We start from the raw sequence: 22,097 nt of genomic DNA on the forward strand, positions 1-22,097 counted from the left end.
CTCTAACTTCTGTTTTCAGCTTTAAAAAGCTAGAAAAACTCTCACCTTTAAACAAAGTATACAATCCCAAAATGGAACCATGGAAGAGAATTTAACTTTGAAGAAAAAAGTGCTTGGATAAATCCCAAAGTTTAAAGAATCATACTAACTTTAGTCTGGGGGCGGCAGACTTGACCAATGACAATGGCAACATGGGATCAGAACAGGAGAAAGGATGAGATTTCTCCCACTGCTAATAAAATAGGCTTAGTGCTAACAGGAAGCCTAAAAATCAAAAGCAGATGCCTGTTTTCTAACTTGTCACTCTTAGTATATAGCTTTGCCTATCAAAACAGGTTAGAAGATATTTCCTGTTTCTTTCCGCTTCATTAAAGGTACAGGAATGCACTCCAAAAAGGAGTCAACTTTTACTAGAATAGTAATGGGGGTGGGTGCCTGGGTGGCTCAGCCCATTAAATGTTTGGCTCAGGTCATGATTTCAGGTCTTAACCCACGTGAGATTAAGCCCCATGTCCTGTTCCACGTTTAGCACGGAGTATGCTTAAGATTCTCTCCCTTTCCTTCTCCTTCCCCTTCTGCCCCTCTCTCCACATACCCATGTTCTGTCTCTCCCTCTCAAATAAAACCTTTAAAAAAAAAAAAGAAGAAGAAAAAGAATAGTAAGAGCCACTCTTCCTTTACAAAAGGCCAGAGGAGGGGTGCCTGGCTGACTCAGTCAGTAGGGCATGCAACTCTTGATCTCAAGATCCTGAGTTCAAGCCCCACACGCATGGAACCTACTTAAAAAGACCAGCGGAATTAAAATAGACCAGTCCTTGAAAGACCATTCCCATGATACCATTAGAGGGGATAAAAGTATACAGTAAGTAAATTCACTGTTTCTTTAAAAATGTAAAAGCTGGGGCACCTGGGTGGCTCAGTGGGTTAAAGCCTCTACTTTTGGCTCAGGTCATGATTCCAGGGTCCTGGGATAGAGCCCAGCATCAGGCTCTCTGCTCTGCAGGGAGCCTGCTTCCTCCTCTCTCTGCCTGCCTCTCTGCCTACTTGTGATCTTTGTCTGTCGAATAAATAAATAAAATCTTTAAAAAATAAAAATTTTTTTTAAAAATGTAAAAGCTTCCAGAGAGTGGTGCCTGGGTGTCTCAGATAGTTAAGCATCTGCCTTTGGCTCAGGTCATGATCTCCAGGTCCTAGGCTTGAGCCCAGGATTGAGCCCCGCATGGGTATTCCTGCTCAGCAGGGAGTCTGTTTCTCCTTCTCCCTCTCCCTCCCACCCTGCTTCTGCTGAGTTTCTCAAAAAGTCTTTAAAAAAAAAAAAAACAAAACTTCAGAGAACATCTTAAAACCAACTTCTTTTTATGATTAGCAAATCCAGCAGAACACTGAATGTATACATAATGAAATCTTTGTTTTTGCAAATGAAGCAATAAAGCTATTATAATGACTTTTGAAGCCCCACAACTAGATAGTGGTGGAATTAGGATGAGAATTAGGTAAGAGTCTCCTGGATCTATTTTCCTTGCTACAAAAAATATTAAAAAAACTAGGTCCAATTATGACACAAATAAAATTAAATAATTCTCACAGCATCTATTCAAAGAGCTTTTTGTCTTTCAAATTGGGTCAGTTTTTCTTCAGTGCCACATAAAACCTAACACAGATCTGTAATGAATTAAAGCAGACATACCATATCACATAAGAAGCCATATAATCTAAAATATGTAGAAATGACTTCTATGGCTATTAAAGTAGAAAAAGTTCCAAGACCAGGAGGGAATGAATACAGGTGGAGGCATAAGAAAGGACTTCTCTTCATAGGCCTCTAAACACTGACAGAATGCATCCAACGCCCACTGAGTTTCTTAACAAAAACAAAACAAAACAAAAACCCTGAACAAACTAAGACAGAAAAGACAGTAATTCTCAAACTGACCTCCAAAATATTGCGGGTGGAGGACTAACATTCTCGGGGGAGAGAGTTCACTCCTTTTTTTCAGGGAACATCTCTAAAGCCATCTCATGGGATCTCTGAACTTCACCTGGGGAGGGCTAGATGGTTAACAGTGCACAATTTAATTGAAAAATCCTTTACTGTCTGTTCAAAGATACGGAGCAATAAAGAGATTAGCTTTTGGAAGCACATGCATAGTTTTCCAGAACTCACTGCTCACAGCTTTCACCATTCTTAGAATTCACAATTTCCCCCCCCCAGTTTGGAAGCCAGTTGAATTTCTGATGGAGTTTCCTTACAATAGGGTGGCTGGGCAGAGGGTAGCCAGACCCTCCCCCTGCTGCCTGGAGATCCGGGGGTAGGAGCAGAAACAAAGTTTAAGGCTGAGGTTGCCCCTGTGTCCTGGATGCAACACCTGGAAAATCATGTTAATCAAGAAAACATAACTCCCTCTGAACTCTGATACCGCATCCCCCACCAAAAAATCAAATGAACAAAAATAAGATGCTCAAACCACAGCTCTAAGGATGATAGACCCTTGTTCATGTCACAATGCTGTTGCTACCGGAAGTCCTCGATCAACCCTGGGCTCAGTCATCACCTGGGGTCACAAGGAATAGGACCTCTCGCCGGGTACACCATCCCTGCTTGCTGTGGGTTCCAGTGATGTCCCTGGGGAGTGGCAAGGAGCTGAAGTACTCAGTGAGGAAGAACAGGAAATACAGCACATACATGCTTCATGGTTATCTAATATAGATTCTGTATCATGATTAAAGACCAAACAAAGCTAACTTCCCAAGGGGGTGCCTGGGTGGCTCAGTCAGTTAAGCATCTGCCTTCAGCTCAGGTCATATCAGGATGGAGCCCTGGGGGCTCCCTGCTCAGTGGGGAGTCTGCTTCTCCCTCTCCCTCTGACCCTTCTCTCTGCTTGTGTTCTATCTCAAATAAATGAAATATTTAAAAATTTTAAAAAGCTAACTTCCCCAAAACAAAAGTGTACGATAAGCCTGATGGGACAATAAAGTATCTAAAACATACCAAAAAGGAGTATTACAAGTTGGGAAGGGTAGCCACTACTTACTACTTTGCCCTTCTATTGTGATCACAATAGAAGCAATAAATACCTAATAGTTTCACAGTACTGCAAAATACTGAGTGATCAGTTTACATGGATCCTCCTTTCCCCTTTTCCTGGAGTAGAGAAGAAGGGGGAGAGGAGGCTAGAGGAAAGAACGCTTCTCAGGCTATTCTGATTTATTAAGTAACAGCTGCAGATAGAGACAAACTGAAATATTACGATTTGTTAAGCTTACTATGTTTATATTAATCCAGTTAACGGTTTACAAAGTTATTTCCTATTGCTCCTGTGACATAATGCCAAACACCTAACTCTGGTGTATCATAATTCATTGTTACCTGAGCTGATGAGAAATTTACAATTTGGTAGCTCCCACTAGAATGAACATCAAAATCCAATGAAACCCAATAAAGTTTAGTGCCCCCCAATCACTGATTATATATTGAAAAGTACATTGAACATTACCATAAAAATTTCACCTCCATAGATTTTTCAGATATTCAGCTTTCCTGTTAAAACCTTATTTTCCTATTCTAATAGTTCTTAAAGAAAACATTGGAAAAGAAAATCTCTACCCTCTCACATAGCAAAATTTTATTCCTTGAGTGACCTGATACTTTTTACTTTGAAAGCATTCTTCCATATATACATTTTATATAAATGTAACATATTTTTAAGGCAATACTTTCTTTGAAAGTAATGCAGTCCTTTCAAAGAACTGATCAGAGCTTTAACATAGATCCTATTTGGCCAAATATAACTTGGACATAAAGACGTCAACTCTCCTAGGAAATAAATTTTAAAGATTTTAAGGCCAACCACAAACACAGTTCAACAATCCATCAGATGCAAAATAAAGTTTGATATGAAAAATCAAAGAACAGCACAAAATCTAGAGTGTATATGCAACAGCACACCACAAGTCTGCCAACATACATGTACCCTGTGTTGGGCCTTGATCTTGAGCAAAGTACCACAACAGCCTATTGGGCAGAGGCTGGCCCCTGATGTGTAAATGAATTTTAAAATGGCTTATCCCTAAGGAAAGAAAAAAAGAGGCAAAAAAGTAAAAATTCAGGGTAACAAATATTAATGCACCAACCAAAACTGTTTGCAGTATCAATGCAGACAAAATATGTGGCAAGCCTCTATTTCATGGAGCACTGGGTGTGGTGCATAAACAATGAATCTTGGGACACCAAAAAAGTAAAATTAAATTAAATTAAAATAATAATCACCCAGCAATCCTGGGTGAGGTGGAAGGGGTGGGGGAATTACTTCAGAAACAGGGCCCATGGTATTTACAGAAGAAATAAAGCCTAAGCCACAGCCCTGTGCCCAACTGTTCAGGAATTACTCTTCTTTCTATCACATTCCCCTAGGATCTGTTGAACCCAGACTGAAATGGCAGTCTATGCACTGGCTGTTCTAAGTACACTTTACAAAGAAATGAGGCTTATGGTCAAAAGAAAACTGTAAAAGTTGCTGTTCTACGGCCTGTTTTTTGAGTTTACCAAAGCCAACTTAAATCCTGGTGTTAAAAATGAGTATTCCCCAAAAGTAAATGTGACAAATCTATACTATACCACACACACACACACACACACACACACACACTAACTACACAAACATACATGCACAAATCATTAGGCACCAGGAGCCCAAACTGTCTTATTATTGGACAAAAAATCACATACCAGAGTTTATGCACTTGTCTTAAATCTCATATAAACTATCCCTTGAGTATACAGAGGGTCTGTCTTCGCCTTTATATCCCCATGTCCATTCAGTTCTGCAGAATTTGATTAAGCCTGGAATTGCTAAAGCCAAACAAGAAAGATAGTGGTTTACAAACAAGGTATATAGAACTCTCAATTACAGGGTAAACTTTGGGCCTTCAGCACCAGCTTTACATAAATCCAGAATCCGACAAGTCAAGAGGGTTAAAAGGGCTCTTATATGTCCTATCCTCTGAAATTCCTGGAAGTATGTATTTACTTAACATGGCTGTAATCATATTATACATAAAATGTTATACTTTTCATCACGAATATTTTCCATGTTACTACATGGTCTGGAAACCAATCAACTGTAAATGTCTAAGTGCCAGAATTTAATAAACTATTCCACCCAACCCTGGAGGTTATAATGTAAACTTCACAGATGCACTCTCTTAGGCACAGAAGATTCCCAGAAGTGGAATTCCTGAGTCAGAGTGTGACTGTTTTTATGACTGGGTATACCTTGCCCAACCACTTTCTAGTAGAGCTAATTTACACTGCCACTACCAGGGAAAATCATGCCAGTCTTATGGGCAAAAGTTCTGTTGTTTAAAATGAAAGAAAGAAATGTAGACATAGAGATAAAAGATACAAATAAGTGAGATGCGAAAAATCTGTTTTCACTTCTAGAATAATAATAGCTCTAACAGCTCTAAAATGTTTACTGTGCCAAACACTGTTCAAAGCTCACAATCCCCCTAAAACCTAACAAGTGCATACCCTTATTATCTCTCATCGTACATGAAAAATCTAAAGCAGAGGGAGTTTAAGAAGCTTGCAGCAAGCACATCAAGAAGTCTGGATGTTCTGGGGCACCTGGGTGGCTCAGTGGGTTAAGCCTCTGACTTCAGCTCAGGTCATGATCTCAGGGTCCTGGGATCGAGTCCCGCATTGGGCTCCCTGGTCAGCAGGAAGCCTGCTTCCCCCCCTCTCTCTCTCTCTCTCTCTGCCTGCCTCTCTGTCTACTGTGATCCCTCTCTGTCAAATAAATAAATAAAATCTTTAAAAAAAAAAAAAAAAAAGAAGTCTGGATGTTCGAAGTTAGGAGTCAAAAGTCTGCTCTTACCTACCACATTAGGAAATGAGGACGGGGAAGCCAATGAGGAACACAGGGATGCGGCACTCACTACCACTAAGCTTATTCTCAATGTCAGACATGAAGACTGAAGTCTAACTGTGAGAGGAAGAAGAATTTGGGTTATGGGTTCAGTTCTGGGTGCCCAAATTTGATAACCTACCTAAAATAAAACTATTCATTTATTAAAATACTTAACTTCCCTTTAAGTGTTAGACTAGACCTTGGGGCTTCAGCATGAAGACAACCGACAGAATTCCTGACCTCCTGGCAAACTTGAGAAATATATATGGATCCCTTTGCTTTTGATTAATCTGCAAATTTAAAAATGTGCAGAATAAAGGCAGACATCACTAGGAGCACTCAAATTCTATTTCTGGCAAAGAGAAACTTCAAAAAGTGAATGCAAATACGACAGTCTGGAACAGAGGCTGGAGTCAGATGATATTCCCGGAGAATAAGGCTGAGCTGGAATGACTGTACAGAACACACAGGAGAATACATACAGCACTACTCTCGTATTGATCTATAATAGACTTAATTATAAAAATTAGTTCCAACGAATGAGAAGTGGTAGAGAACAGAAGATATGACATTAAAATATAACCACAGGCAAATGGGAAACTACAAAATAATCAAGAATAAGGCCAAAAGAATAAAAATATTAATATCTATTATATTTAGATTTCATAGATCCTACCATCTCTTTCCAGTACTAGATTATCTGAAGCTATACACAACATCTCATCATTACCCCATAAATGCACTGGGGCAAAAAGAAATAGTAACCTTGCTGTATTTCTTATTGACACTCAACTACCACCTCATCATGAGTGTGTCAGTTTGCTTGAGCTGTGATACAAAAGCCATGGACTGCATGGCTTAAACAACAGAAAAGTTACTTTTCACAGTTCTGGAGGCTAAAAGCCCAAGATCAAGGTGACAGTGGGTTTTGTTTTGGGTTTTTGTTTTTTTCCTAAGGCCTTTCTTCTTTGCATAGATGGCTACCTTTTCACTGTATCGTCATAGGATCTTTCCTCTGGGTACACATGCCTCTGGTGTCTTTCTCTTATATTCAAAATTCCTCTTTTCTCTAAAGACACCAGTTAAATTAGACTAAGGCCCAACCTGTCCACTTCTTTTAACTTACTCACTTAAAAAAAAAAAAAAAATAGGGTCCACACACAGTGAGGAGCCCAACAGCAGGCTTGAACTCACAAGCCCAGAGATCAAGACCCGAGCTGAGATAAAAAAAAATCAGACACATAAATGACTGGGCCACCCAGGTGTCCCCTTGATCACCTCTGTAAAAGACCTCTCTCCTGGGGCACCTGGGTGGCTCAGTTGGTTAAGCTTCTGACTTTATTCGTCTCAGATCATGATCCCAGAATCCTGGGATCAAGCCCAGCATTGTATATATATCTGGGCTCCCTGCTTGGTGGGAAGCCTGCTTCTCCTTCTGCCCCTCCACCTGCTCCTGCTTTCTCTCTTTCTCTCAAATAAATAAGATCTTTTAAACACACACACACACACACACACAAGCCCTCTCTGCAAATTCAATCACATTCCCAGGTAACACTTCAACATGTGAAGAGGGGAGCAGCTTGCAATTCAGCCCACAACAATGGGATAAATATAAGAAACTCAGGGGTTAAGGCTTGATGTTTTAAGATCACATAAAAGAAAAATAACAGGGGCACCTAGGTGGCTCAGTGGATTAAGCTTCTGCCTTCGGCTCAGGTCATGATCCCAGGGAGCCTGCTTCCCCCTACCCCTCTGCCTACTTGTGATCTCTTTCTGTCAAATAAATAAAATCTTTTAAAAAAATAACAGAAAAATAGCAAACTATTCTGATCCTATCTTCATACAATCCAAGTTTTTTAAGAGAACCCTTCAAATCATTCAAGAATATTCACTGCTCCAATAATTAACTCCTGGAAAATTGTCTTCCTGCAAAATATGTCTAAGAAGGGAAAAAAATGTTACCACTCTTATTAATTAAAATCTCATCTGTACAAAATACAGTTTTTAATCTTTTTTGCAGGCACTATAAGACCTTTAAAATTCTGATGAAAGCAAAGGAATCTTCCTGGAAAAAGGGGCATATATCCACAAAGTCTGGCATGATTGCTGTTTTAAGAAATTCACAAACCACCTCCCTAAAGCTCAGCAGGGTCCATGGACTCAGGTTAAAGAGGATTGACCTAAAGGAACATTTATTTATTTAAATGAAAAACTAACTCTGGGGGGGGCGCCTGGGTGGCTCAGTCATTAAGCGTCTGCCTTCAGCTTGGGTCATGATCCCAGGGTTATGGGATCGAGCCCCACATCACGCTCCTTGCTCAGCGGGAAGCCTGTCCCTCTTCCCCTTTCCCTGCTTGTGTTCCTTCTCTCACAGTCTGTCAAATAAACAAATAAAATATTTTAAAAAATAAATAAATAAAACTAAGTCTGGGACACCTGGGTGGCTCAGCCAGTTAAGCATCTGCCTTTGGCTCAGATCATGATCTCAGGGCCTGGGATTGAGCCCCATGTTGAGCTCCCAGCTCAGCTGGGAGTCTGCTTCTCCCTCTCCCTCTGCCTCTCCCCGTTTGTGTTCTGTCTGTCTCTCTCTCTTTCTCAAATGAATAAATAAAATCTTTAAAAAATAAAAATTAAAACAAATAAAATGCACTTTATAATATTTTAAAGCTGTGTGTGTATACACACATATTGATATAAAAATCAACAGTAAGAAGAGTCCAATGATTTGCCCAAAGTCACCAAATCAGCTGTGCAGAGCTTCCCAATTATGAGTACAGTGTATTTATGGTGGTATTTCCTAAACCCTCAAATCGCAGTTGTTCTCCATTCTTTAAAAGGAAAATTAAGTCACAGACCAAAGTCATTTTGAGTCCATTTTAATAGAAATCAGTTTTTTGGGTTTTTTTTTTTTTTTTTTTTTTTTTGCCCAGGAAATGATCAGACTCAAAGATTAACTGAACAAACATAGATCCAAGCTGAACAAAAAGCCAAAAGATAAGCACTGCATACCATCAACTCCTTAAGGGAAGGATGTCTGTATGGTATTTTATACACCACCCCCCCAAACGGGATCAAGCACAGAACACTTTACACATAAGAGGAGCTCCATGAAAAGTAAACACTGAATTGTTCTGTAACAGCATCTGGGCAGCCCACATCTACATCAATCTGGTCTCCAAATAAAGGGGGAAATAATGACTTAGGAAACTCCTTTAACTCAAAACACCTACCCTTCACTGTCACACAATCTAATGGATCCACCAGACTTGCTGGGTGGGACACCCAGTTGGACAAAGCAATCCCTGCCCTGTTCCAAAACAATTTCATAAACTCGGTCCTCCAAATCCTACCTCCTGCAAGAAAAAAGACTGTACACCCCATGACTTAATTTCTCTACAAAGCCTCAGTATCTTCTGTCATCAAAGGCTGATAACTTAGCAGTGGTTCTCCATCTTTTTTGATTCTGGACACTTCAGTATCTGAGAAAAAGTCAAAGTTCTCTGCCCAAGAAAAAAGGCCAGAGCAAACAAAAAATTCTGCACAGAATTTTGGGAAATCTCAGGGCTTCTAATTAACAGCTCCTGCCTTAGCTCTTCCTTGTATTTTTCCCTTCATCCTCACAGTGGCCATTTGGCCTTTTTTCCCTACCCATTACCACCATCTTTTTCATTCTTTACCCACTGGAACTACTGAAAACTGCTCACTCAGCTGGGGCCCTCTCTGCCCAGGTCTCATCCACTGCCCCACCCTCACCCATCAATATTACGGAATGGCTGCTATATGCCTCCCCTGGGACACTTAACATTATCTATCTTGTCTTCCTCTCCCTACTATACTGTAAAGTGAAAGGTATGAGTAATCATATTCTTTCTGTAGCTCTCACAGAGCATGCAGCGCAGTGCCTTGTGCTTGGAAAGCATTCATTAGAGTGAATCAATGTCAAACCTAAAGATTTAAAAGAAACCAGCCAATCAGCAACAATCTTTTAAATGGAACATATGAGTAGTCAATACTTGGGCAGCCCAGGAAGTTGATGCAATTAAGCAACTCCACCCACTGTTTCCTGATCTAGTGCACTGCTAGCTCAGAAACGGGAGGTGGATGAGGTGGAAAGATAGAGGCTACTCTCCAGGTCATGGTCACTCTTAATCTTGGTTACCTTTCTGCAAAGCAAAAAGTAGTTTGGCTTAAACAGCAGCTTTTTTCCAGCACCCTAGTTACCTAAAACATTCTGATGCAATGTCAGATTTTAAAGAAAATCCTACTCACCAGGCATGTGCAAATACTCTCACAAAAGGTTTCTAACTTAGTACTGTCAGTTTCACCAGGGTACAAACAACTTTCACGTTGCTAATAACCTCTAAGACAGAACAACTGAGATATCCATGCATTCAGGTATGAGTTAGGCAACCTCCCTCTCATTTTCAAAGCCCCACACCATATCCTTTAAATACCAAAATACACATACACTGAGTCCCAACAAGAAACACTGTAAAGTCTCCCCATGATTCTTTACTATATTAAACACAGCTGTCTAGGGTCATGTTTACATATATATTTTTTAAAATGCCAAACCAACATTAGTGCTAAAGTATTTCTGATAAATAGACTCTTACACACCCAAACCTGAAAGAATAAGGACACCAAGAAGTTTAAAAACACGTTCATCTTTAAAGGGCACTAAAAACATAAACTATGTCCTATTATCCTGTTTCGGTTATTTTGGTGTAACAATTATACATACATTAATTGTAAAGCCACAATTTGTTATTAATTACATCAACAGAAAATCCTAAGTTCTCTGTTTCTAAATTAATTATCAAGTATGCAGAGTTCATACCCAGACTCTTTAGGTACTTCAATTATTAACAAACCAAACCACAGAGAAGAACCTGGTACCCAAGATCAGATTTCATTGCTGGACTAATAGGTGGCAAAATTATACATACCAAATAGCATAGCCAAACTTAGTAAGAATTAGAAATGATACAAAACTCCTTCACCCCCAAATTTTTAGTAGTAAGCCTATTCCTCTCTCTCCTACTGCTAATCTTATAGAAACAGACTGTTAGTATAAATAACTAATTGTAATTCACAGACTGCTGAATTTGTGACTCATGGGTCCAGCTCTTGCCAGCCCCAAAGCAGGATCCTATGCCCTAGGCAAGATGGTCTTACAAGTGAACAAACAGTAGCCCACTGGAAAAAGAAAACAAATATCTTCCCTAAACATACCAGCACCTTAGCTGTAAGGAATGTTTTGTACCTAACAAAGCACTTTTGCAAACATTTCATATGGCCCTCTTTCTGTTCCTCACATCATTTGCATCTTGGGTCCTTTGTACCAGCTGCTCCTTCTTTCCGTTCTCCCCAGTCTCTTTATGCCTCCCCCGCTGTGGTCCACATATCACCACAAACCTACAGCTTTCAGTGTTTTTGTATTGCAGTCTGTAACCACTGTCAGAAGAGAAGATAAAAGCCAGAAACTGAAACTTGCTCAAAATCAAGCAGTGATGTAGCCGTAACTTCAAAGGTCAGCATTTTCTGATATGCTACAAACTCAAAACACTACATCTTAAGTTATAAAAGATTCAAATAAAGAGGTACACCAAATTCTCCCTATGAAAATACTCTGTAACATGTCTTACTTTAGGAACTGAGTCCCATCTAAAACATTTCCCTCCAACTTTTAGAAAGCAAAGGAGAAGACAACCTGAGAAAGAGCTTTGTATCCAAAAAGCCTTCACGGTCATTAGTAAAGAACTAAATATCACCCAGAGGCAAACCAGAAGCTAACCTGTATGGAATTTAGATTCCTAACTGGAATCTAATGGAGAGGTGACAGTGCTAACCCCAGGTTCATGCATAAGTCAGATCCTTTATATCAGTTCATTCAGTGTTTCATATACCAATGCCCTCCAGGAAAATAACATTTACTATAATTCTTCTGCTCTGAGTAAAATGTATAAGTGAGAAAAATACTAAATACCCAAGGATAGTCAAACAGGAAATTCTTCAGTTCCTGAATTCAATTGGAAAATAATTATTTAACACCTACAAATATACTCCAATGTGCTTGAAACCCTGATTTAATGAAGGCAAAATGAAAGCCGGTATGTGAACAAAGGTTTTAGCAGCAACCAAAAGGAGAAAAGTAGAGATGAGTTATCACAGTATCTTTAAAATATGTGGGGCACCAGAGTGGCCCAGTTGTTGGGCTTCAGCCTTCGGCTCAAGTCAAGATCCCAGCATCCTGGGATGGGGCCACATCGGGCTCTTTACTTGGTGGGAGGCCTGCTTCTCCCTCTCCCTCTTCCTGCCTCTCTGCCTACTTGTGATCTCTCTGTCATATAAATAAATAAATAAATAAATAAATAAATAAAATATGACAAACACAAAAGAATTTGCAGAGTGAATGTCAGCATTTATACTGTAATCAATTTAATTTTTCAAACTTTCAAGATTTTATTTATTTATTTGACAGAGAGAAATCACAAGTAGACGGAGAGGCAGGCAGAGAGAGAAAGAGGGAAGCAGGCTCCCTGCTGAGCAGAGAGCCTGATGTGGGACTCGATCCCAGGACCCTGAGATCATGACCTGAGCCGAAGGCAGCGGCTTAACCCACTGAGCCACCCAAGTTTTTTCAGACTTCAAAAATAGTGTCAAAATAATACTCAAGTATTATATATGCTATGTATTTGTTTTCTCTTTGGAGTTGTATAAAATTTAGAAGCATACAGGGTTTACTAGTAACTACATAATAATGCAACATAAAAATGTTATAATTCTATGTATATTAAAGGGTTTCAATAAATTTCCTTTAGATGGGATTCACATGTTATTCAAATTTTTAAAATACTGCTCCAGATCTGAAATTATTCAGTGCAAGAGAAGATGAGAGTAGCGTAAGAAAAACTATTAATATATTTATGAGTGTATGCAACAGAGATTTGATTAAAACACAGAAGGCGGAGATCTCTAAACCCACCCTCATTCAAATCCGCAACACTAACACTGCACTCAAACTGCAACTATTGGGGCACCTGCTGGCTCAGGAGAGCATGCAATTCTCTCTCTCTTTTTAAGATTTATTTGTCAGAGAGAGAGAACGCACAAGCAGTGGGAGCAGCAGGCAGAAGGAGAAGCAGGCATCCTGCTGCACAAGAAGCCCAAAGTGGGACTCGAACCCAGTGTCCTAGGCTTATGACCTAAGTCGAAAAGTCAGATGTTTCCTCAACTGAGCCACCCAGGCAACCTGAGCATGCAATTCTTGATCTCAGGGTCATGAGCTCAAGCCACATGAGCTCAAGTCACAGAGCCTACTTAATTAAAAAAAAAAAAAAAATTGCAACTATCTGTGGGGCCTAAAGATATCAGGCCTTTCTTATTCCTGGGAGTTTTCACCAATCCTTTAAGTTGGTAAATTTTCTTGCATTTCACATCACACATATAAAATAATTTCCAATCTCTAATTTGAACATTCAAGCAATCATTTCTCCTTCTATTCAAATCTCAGTTTGGGAGCTAAGATACTAATTCGATCTTTCATTCAATCACTCATTATTTACTGAGCATCTACTATGTACCAGGTACTCTTCCAAAGACCAGGGATACAGTAGTGAAAAAATATAAAAATTCTCATCCTCATTAAATAAACGTTCTAGCTGGAAAATAGACATAAAGCTCTTTATAGAGAGAAAAGGAAGTACTGAGCATATGTATCATACATAAATAATATATTTGATGCAAAAGATTTCAGGAAGCTGTTTTACAGTCAACCACATAATGAAGTGAAAAAAATTCTTAATAAATAGGAACTCATTAGAAAGAATATGAGTGTCCATTTACATGACAAATCTAGAGATGGGATAAGAACATCAGTATAGGGGCACCTGGGTGGCTCAGTGGGTTGAAGCCTTATCCTCTGGCTCAGGTCTGATCCCAGGGTCCTGGGATCGAGCCCCACATCAAGCTCTCTGCTCAGCAGGGAGCCTGCTTCCCCCTCTCTCTCTGCCTGCCTCTCTGCCTACTTGTGATCTCACTGTCAAATACATAAATAAAATTAAAAAAAAAAAAAAGAACACAGTATAATAGAAACAAAATGGCACATTAAGCAAGGTCTCTTTTGGAACTGAATCCGATCCTGGTGTGTGCTCACACCATTCCTGAAATACTCGTAGATTTGAAACAAATTTTAGAAGATTTATGAAGAGACACAAAGAAACTTCAAAAAGATTTTGAGACAATATAAGGGAAAGGAAGAACACCTAGGAATCACATTAAAAATCAAGACATTATTCTTTAGGTCACTCACTGTTAGCATACGAGTACAGTATTTCCCAAGTTTTAAACACTAAAATTAAATTTGATGGAAAGAGAAGACTGATATCATAGCTATCTGATACAACTCAGCTCTAAATTTCTTGCATGATTACAGGAAACATACAAATCAAAACTACAGATAAGTGCCTTCTTATAGGTTCCTATTTGGGAAGATGGCAAGGGGAAAGAGAAACATCAGTAAAGGAATAAAAAACAGGCAAATCAAACAGGAAAAGCATTATCTTTGAATGTAACACAAAAATAAAAGCTAGCTGTAAGGTTAAAAAAAAAAAAAGCAGTATTAAAATTAACATTTTTCCTAGCATGGCCCTAGAAAAAAGGAAATGGGAAGGCTCAAGAGGCAAATTTTATCAGAAAATCAAATTATTGTAAACTTTCTTTTTGGTCTTAAACAAAGACTTAAGTCCCAAAATGCCTTTTCTAAATAAACGTTGCACAGGTATTTTAATCCTATTCAACGATCACATTTCTACCCATATCCCACAAATCCAGTAACAGAAAAATTCAGTGAGTATCCAAAATAATACTGAATAGAATTGCTAAAATTTTAGAAAGGAAGCAATTCAAAGGCATCAAGAAATTTAAAACTTGATTAAACATCCTTTAAGATCATCCAATCTTGTTATCTCATGCTCAAAATAAAACAGAAACAAAGAAAGTGTAATGTTTATTTGGTTTCCTGAAAAGAATCCTCCTTACTGTGGGAATTATCAATCAAAGAACCATGAGATGACCATCTAGCCACGTCTTTATACAGGACCAGAAAACCCAATTTTATCACCGAACTCTTGAGCTGACAAGGCTCTAAAGGTTAGCTTATACTAAAAATTAGTGTAGATTTATTAAGTCATAATGGGGATCAAAATTCCAATTTCAGAAACTGGAGTACCTGAGTCCTTCATTCATATTTGTCTCCTCTCCTGGTACCAATATTATTAAATCAGAAGATTTGGGTTACAAGTGAAAAAAGCAAAGAAAGAAAAATAACCTAAGGAATAATTCAACCAGGTTATGATGAATCCTGATGTACATACAGTTTTTGACTCATGACTAATTATACCCCCAAGAACCAAAGAACTTGGGACGCCTGGGCGCTTAGTCAGGTGTCTGCCTTCAGCTCAGGTCAGGATCCCAGGTGGGATGAGTCACGCATCCATCTCCTTGCTCAGCAGGGAGTCTGCTTCTCCCTCTGCCTGCGCTCTCACCTGTGCCCTCTCTCTCTGACAAATAAATAAAATTTTAAAAAAATTTTAAAAAAGAACTTCCTCAACACAAGAAAGTTCAGGACCTCCACCCCTTCCTAAAAGCAGAACAAGCATAACTTACAATTTTTTTAAGCTCCTCCTTAAAGCCTCATCAACTTCGGTTTATTAAATACTTTCTTGTAATACGGTCAAATGGATTTTAACTTCCTAGGTATTCATAATCTTCTGAGCTTGAGCTAATTCCCTTAATTGTTCTAAATCTCTTCAGCTGCTAATTTAACGAGACCATGTTCTTTCTTTCTTTCTTTTTTTTTTTTTAAGATTTATTTATTTGAGAGCGAGGGGACAGGAGAGACAGTGGAAAGGGAGAAAGAGAATCTCAAGCACACAGCCCAATGGGGCTGAGATCATGACCTAAGCCAAAACCAAGAGCTCGGACACTTAACCAACTGAGCCACCTAGGCACCCCTGGATCAACGTTCCTTCTAAAGATGCCTGACTACATCTGTTACCATCCAGCTCTCCCCAATTTTGAGTCTTCACATTTTAAAACTGAATAGTATACTGACTTTAAAGAGAAGAACATACTGGAACATTCATTCTTGCAGTAAATGTTATTCCATGGAATTAATTTTAAAAACATTTCTAATGTTAAGAATGGGAAGAGAATACAAGAGAAAAATTCAAAATATTCATCAATTTTAGAAATAAACTGCTTCTTAAAGACACTTTGCACAAATCTCCAACAGCCCTTTCCTGGGCTGCCATGCAGTGATTCTCTATAGTTTTCAGGGCAAATTCTCTACCCCACCCTCCTGAAATTTCTAATTAAGTACAATCAGTTCCCCTATATGGGGCTGACTGATTGGGAAGCAATTTTAATAAAATGTGAATTTTGTGTTTGCTTTTATTAGAAACACTAAGTGTACATTCAAAACTGCACTCAGAGGGTACCTGGGTGGCTCAGTTGGTTAGGCATCTGACTTCAGCTCACGTCATGATCTGGGGGCTACTGGGATCAAGCCCCACACTGGCTCCCTGATCAGTGGGGAGTCTGCTTCTCCTTCTCCCTCTGCCCCTCCCCTCACTTGTGCTCACTCACTCTCTCAAATAAGTAAATAAAATCTTAAACAAAAAATTGCACTCAGCTTATATAGAAATACACAGAAATATAAAAAACACAAGCACACATGTCAAACATCTTTAAAAAAAATTTTTTTTAATACATGTCAAGTCTACACACCATCCATACTGTTCCCTTAGAAATTTTAGAATACTTTGCAGCAACACATGTGAACTCACTAAGATGTTCTAGGGCTCCTCAGACAGAACCAGAAACTGGCCAAGTGTTCCATCCAAGTCTAATGGCTCTAAATATAACCTAAATGTGCACCAAGGGGGCAGCCCAAGAGGCCAGACCTCCAGGTTTGTATACTATTAAATCTCCACCTGGATGTCTCAAACTTGACATGTCCAAAATCAAAATCCTGATTCCCTGTGCACTTTCCACCACCACCCTTCCTCGGTCCTCCCCATTTTGGTAAACAGCAACCCTATTTTTCCAATTTCCAAAGCCAAAATCCTTGAGTCATCCCTGACCGCATTTTTCTCTCACAAACCACACCAGGAATTCCCATTGGCTCTTCCTTCTAAAATATACTCAGACTCCAACTACAGCTGACCCTTTAACAATGAGGGAGATAAGGGGCACAGACAACCTCCCCTCTCTATACAGTCAAAAATCTAAGTACAACTTTTGACTCCTCCAAAACTTAGCAGCTTATGTTGACCAGAAGCCTTACCAATAACAAACAGCTGTTTAACACATATTTTGTGTGTGTATTACATACTGCATTCTTAGAATAAAGCTAGAGAAAAGAAAATATTAGGAAAATACATGTACAGTACTGTACTATAAAAATAAGATAAGCAGACCCATGCAGTTCAAACCCATGTTGTTCAAGGGTCAACTTGTACCAGCCACCACCTCCACTACCATTCTGTTCTAAGCCCCCATGCTTTCTTACCTGCACTAGTTCTCTCAATTCTACTCCTGCTGGTCCACTCTCAAACCCAGCAGCCAGTGTAATCCCATAAAGGAAAAGGGAAATTCCATCTATCATTTTCTTCTCCACCAAACCCCTGTTAAAAATAAAACCACAGGCCCAAAATGGCATCACTTGGGCTAGGCGAAGTCACCAAATGAAGTAATACCTGACCTAATTGCAGTATCGACCTCCCCTAGAAATGCAGTCTTATCCAGTCAGTCAGGAATTTTCTGATTAGGAGAAATGAAGTAATCTGTCACAAGGACCCACTCCAGTCCCCCAATGGAAGATGGAGTAATCAGCATAATCAGACCCCTTGCCCTTCCCTTTAAGGGAAGGGGATCTAGCCCAAAACCTTTTTTTTTTTTTTTTCCTAATATCCTTCTTGCTCCACCCTTCTTCCTATAAAAACCTTCCATTTTGTACATATCCTTGGAGCTCTCCTTTACTTGCTAGGTGGGATGCTGCGGATTCACCAATCACTTAATAAAGCCAATTAGATCTTCAAATTTATTTGGGTGAATTTTGTTTTTTAACACCCAGGTATTTACTGTATCACTGACTATTTCCCTCTTTCTGCTCAAGGGTCATCTTCTCAGAGAGGAACCCCTTGAATATCCACATAAAGAAGTGCTAGTCCCCACATTCCTATTCCTTTTATCCTTTCTTTACATTCTCTCCAACAACTGCTCCCTCCCTCCTGACATGTATCCATGTTGGTGCATCTTCCTCTGACTGAATATCAGCTCAAGAAGACTTCTGTTCACTGCTTTATGAGGCCTAAAAGAGTATATTATAGACAAAACTTGTTGAATAAAAATCTCACCAATTGTTTCAGGAGAACTTCAATGTTCTAAACGTCAAAATGTCCCCACGGCTTGCATGGAGCACTGGGTGTGGTGAAAAAATAATGAATACTGTTTTTCTGAAAATAGATAAATTGGAAAAAAAAAATACTGGATGACCAGTTTAAAAAAAAAAAAAAATGTCCCCAGAGTTTGTAAAAGCAGGAGTGTTTTGATCCTGAATGTCAAACTTGCCGGTTTTCTTGACAGTAATTTATTAAACTTATGCTTTTTTAGGGGCACCTGACTGGCTCATTCAGTAGAGCATGTGATGGTTGATCGTGGAGTCAAGACGTCAAGCCCCATGATGGGTGCAGTGGTTTACTTTTTTAAAAATGCTTTATTTGCCATCACTATCCATATTATTTGGCTAGTCCAAAATGGATTTTTTTTTAAGATTTTATCCTTAAGTAATCTCTACACCCAATGTGGAGCTCAAACTCATAACCCCAAAGATCAAGAGTCGCATGCTATACCAACTGAACCAGCCAGACTCCCTTCAATAGATCATATTTTGATTTACCTGAACTCTCTAATTCTATTCATAATCTAAAGGATTAGACAGCCCTCTATATTTTACTAGCTACCTGAAAATTTGGTTTTGTTTTCTGACACCCTCCAAAAGTCATGGTAGATGTTTCAGGTGACAAATCTCAAATCCTGATCTATTTTTCTCTCTCCACCAACCCTCTCCCCAGAACTAAGCTTTAAATACAGCTTTAAACACACTTAAGGAAAATCTCTGAGATTTAGATCCCAAACAACCTTTCTCCATAGCAAGATCGAACACAAGGCAGTTCAAAATCTAACCACGTAAATTAAATCAAAGATTACATCTGTGACCCTTGCCCACACAATTTGGGCCAATCTAAAACTCACTTTTTACCTTTGCGTCATTTAATTCCCTAAGTCCCCCTGACCTTCCCTACCAGCTGTCTTCAACATGTATGACATGGAGGTGAAGGGTGCATTAATAAGCCTTAAGTGGAAGCCACTTGATAATTGTCAGGCAGAAAGTAAAGCCCATCTAGATTTGTTTTGGAGTCTTTGCAATGTGACAGAACCTTAAATGGGGATTTTACTTCCTCTACAAACTATTTCATCTGTGACTTGTGTTTGCTGAAGATATTTAGACACACCTTGAGCAGGCCTGTTGTTTAATCTACAAAAAGGTATTTGGATTGTCTTAGGTCCTTCTGAAAAGCGATGGACCAGCATCCTGCCCCACTTCAAAAATGAGTTGGCTTCTTGTTACTATGGTGATGAGCTGAGCACCCTGTGAACAGAGACAATTTGCCACTTGCTTAAAATTCAAAGCATTTTGTAGCTTTGTTTTTTATCAGAACAAGGTGAGAGGAGCAGTAGAACCAATTATGGAATATATTTATAAACACTTAAAAGGAGTGTGTTTCTTGACTCTGAATAGCAAGATTTTAAACTGTTCAGTTTACAGGAAAAAATGAGCGAAATAAATGGACTGAAGGAAATAAATGATGGACTATATTCTAACATAAACAGCTCTATACCACTGCTGAACTTGCCGCTGCTACAGATTTTCCAGAACGGAGGTTCTTAGACTGGTTTTCAGACTGGTCACACATACACAAAACACATTAGTTTTCTCACTTGCATTAGTCTCCTACTAACCTCCTACAATGAGTTTTGTGTATGTGTAACAACCATCAGTCTGGAAGGGAAGAAAAATCCACTCGACCAGATGTCAACCAAGTAGTACAAGCCCAATGCTCCTGAACCATCAGCAGTTTGAAGGAAAGATGCCACAGTGCAATAAATTCCTAAAAGGAAACAATGCAGCACCTATTCCTGATTTTCAAAAAATTCTTACCAAACAGGAAAACTTGACCTTAATAAAAGGAAACTAACAGAAATTTACAGAACACAGCATATCCAATAGCAAAATATTAAAAAGATTCCTATACCATATCCAGGAACAAAACAAAGATGCCAGCCAGCACATTACCAAAAAACAGAAACTAAAATATTCAAAGGGAAGAGACAAAAATCTCTCCTTATTTGCAAACTACAGGCTATGGGGTTTTCCTGTTAAAAATCAAATTAAATATTACTTGGTCTAATAGTTCAAAAACTTACCAGACAAAAGATCAAAATATAAAATCAAACAAAAAACACTAAACAAAGAATTACCACATGTCCCAACAACTCTATTCCTAGGGATATACCTCCAAAGAAGTGAAGACAAGACACTCAAACAGCTGTACACATATTTTATAGCAGCACTATTTAAAACAGGTAAAAAGTGAAAGGTGAAAACAAACCAGATGTCCATCAGTGGACGACTGGATAAACTACGGTATCTGCATACAACAGATTAATAAAGTGATGGTACAAGCACTTGTAGAGAGCAAGATGGGAGCACCTGGGTGGCTCAGTCATTTAAGCATCCAACTCTTGATTCTGGCTCAGGTCATGATTGCAGGGTCATGAGAGCAAGGCACGTGTTGGGCTCTGCATTCAGCAGGGAGTCTGCTTGAGATTCTCCCTCTCTCCCTCTGCCCACCCCTCAGGAGAAAGCAAGATGGAGTCACTTGTATCAACCAGGGGACTGTGTCAAGCAACGTCACAAGCAGATAAGGGTACTATAGCTATAAGGTATCACCAAGAAAAGTACCAGTTAACAACACCCCAGAACTGATAACGAGCAGAAGCAGAGGAGATCTGCAGGGTCCAAAATTGATTAAATCCCTTTAAAAAGAGAGAATTTTTGCAGCAAACTGTCAGATTCTTCAGACATTGACCCTTCTATGTCTGATCACTTAAAAAAGGCATTTGCTCTGCCTGACTGACCTTCAAACTGAGATCATTCACTCCTTGAAAACTGTAAGCAGTAAGTGCCAAGGGCTGACCCAGACAGGACAGAGGCCTTACTTACCTCAACTGTGTGCTCACAGACTGACTGCTCAGGCAGACTTCTCATTTGATTTGTTAACTCCCTGCCCCCTGTGTTATCATGTTTGTTGTGTGACTTGTGTTCTGCTTTGTGTGCCCTGTAAGAAGCCAAGTGAATCATGTGATGAAATGTCATTGAGTTTGGAATCCTGAACGTGCTTTATAATTATGTCAACCCTGCTTCCTGAGTGAATAAAACCGACACTGTGGAAAGACACAGATTCTGAGGGCACCTTCACAGCATGCTCATCACAATACTATGACATGGATGAACTTTGAAAACAGTATGTTAAGTGAAAGAATCCAGACACAAAAGATCCCATATTTTACGATCCACATGCAGGAAATGTCCAGAATAGGAAACCTACAGAGACAGAAAGTAGATTAATGGTTGCCTAGGGGCTTGTTGGAATGTGGGGACAAGGGGTCGGAGGGTAGGGAGTGACAGGTGTGAAGTTTCTTCTAAGGGGTTATGAAAATTAGGTGATGGTTCCACAACTTTGTGACTATACTAAACACCAGTGAACTGTATACTCTTAAAAGGCGAATCTTTTGGCATGGAATTTATATCTAAATTTTAAAAGAGAACAGTCAATAAGATTTGTGGTGGGAAAAATAAAATTCCCAAAACATACATAAAACTAGAGTAATCAAAACAGCATAGAAAGAGATCAGAAATAAATAGATCAAGAAAACAACATTCTAAATGATTAAAGCAGGATGTTTGAATAAACTGAGAAAACTGGGTATCTGAGTGAAAAGCAGATGCCTACTTCATCATAAAAACTTAAAAGTGCCAGAATGAGTAAAATGTAAAAT

The 22,097-nt window shown here is 39.1% G+C and overlaps 1 protein-coding gene across 5 annotated transcripts in view; it reads right to left on the reverse strand.

Moving 5' to 3' along the window:
• FBXO34 (F-box protein 34) overlaps positions 1-22,097 on the reverse strand; it is an 84,379-nt gene that overhangs the window by 12,397 nt on the left and 49,885 nt on the right. Inside the window, exon 1 of one of the 5 annotated variants that reach the window (XM_044229748.1) lies at positions 17,485-17,596. The exons of 2 other annotated variants lie outside the window; for them this stretch is intronic. The gene's annotated coding sequence lies outside the window, so the exon portion shown is untranslated. Of the gene's footprint in view, positions 1-1,933; positions 2,064-4,726; positions 4,852-17,484; positions 17,597-22,097 lie in introns of those variants that run through there. 2 more of the 5 variants (XM_044229749.1, XM_044229750.1) reach the window with 2 other exon arrangements.

Source organism: Neovison vison, chromosome 13, assembly GCF_020171115.1.
Source record: "Neovison vison isolate M4711 chromosome 13, ASM_NN_V1, whole genome shotgun sequence".
In the NCBI taxonomy this organism is placed as follows: Eukaryota; Metazoa; Chordata; class Mammalia; order Carnivora; family Mustelidae; genus Neogale; species Neogale vison.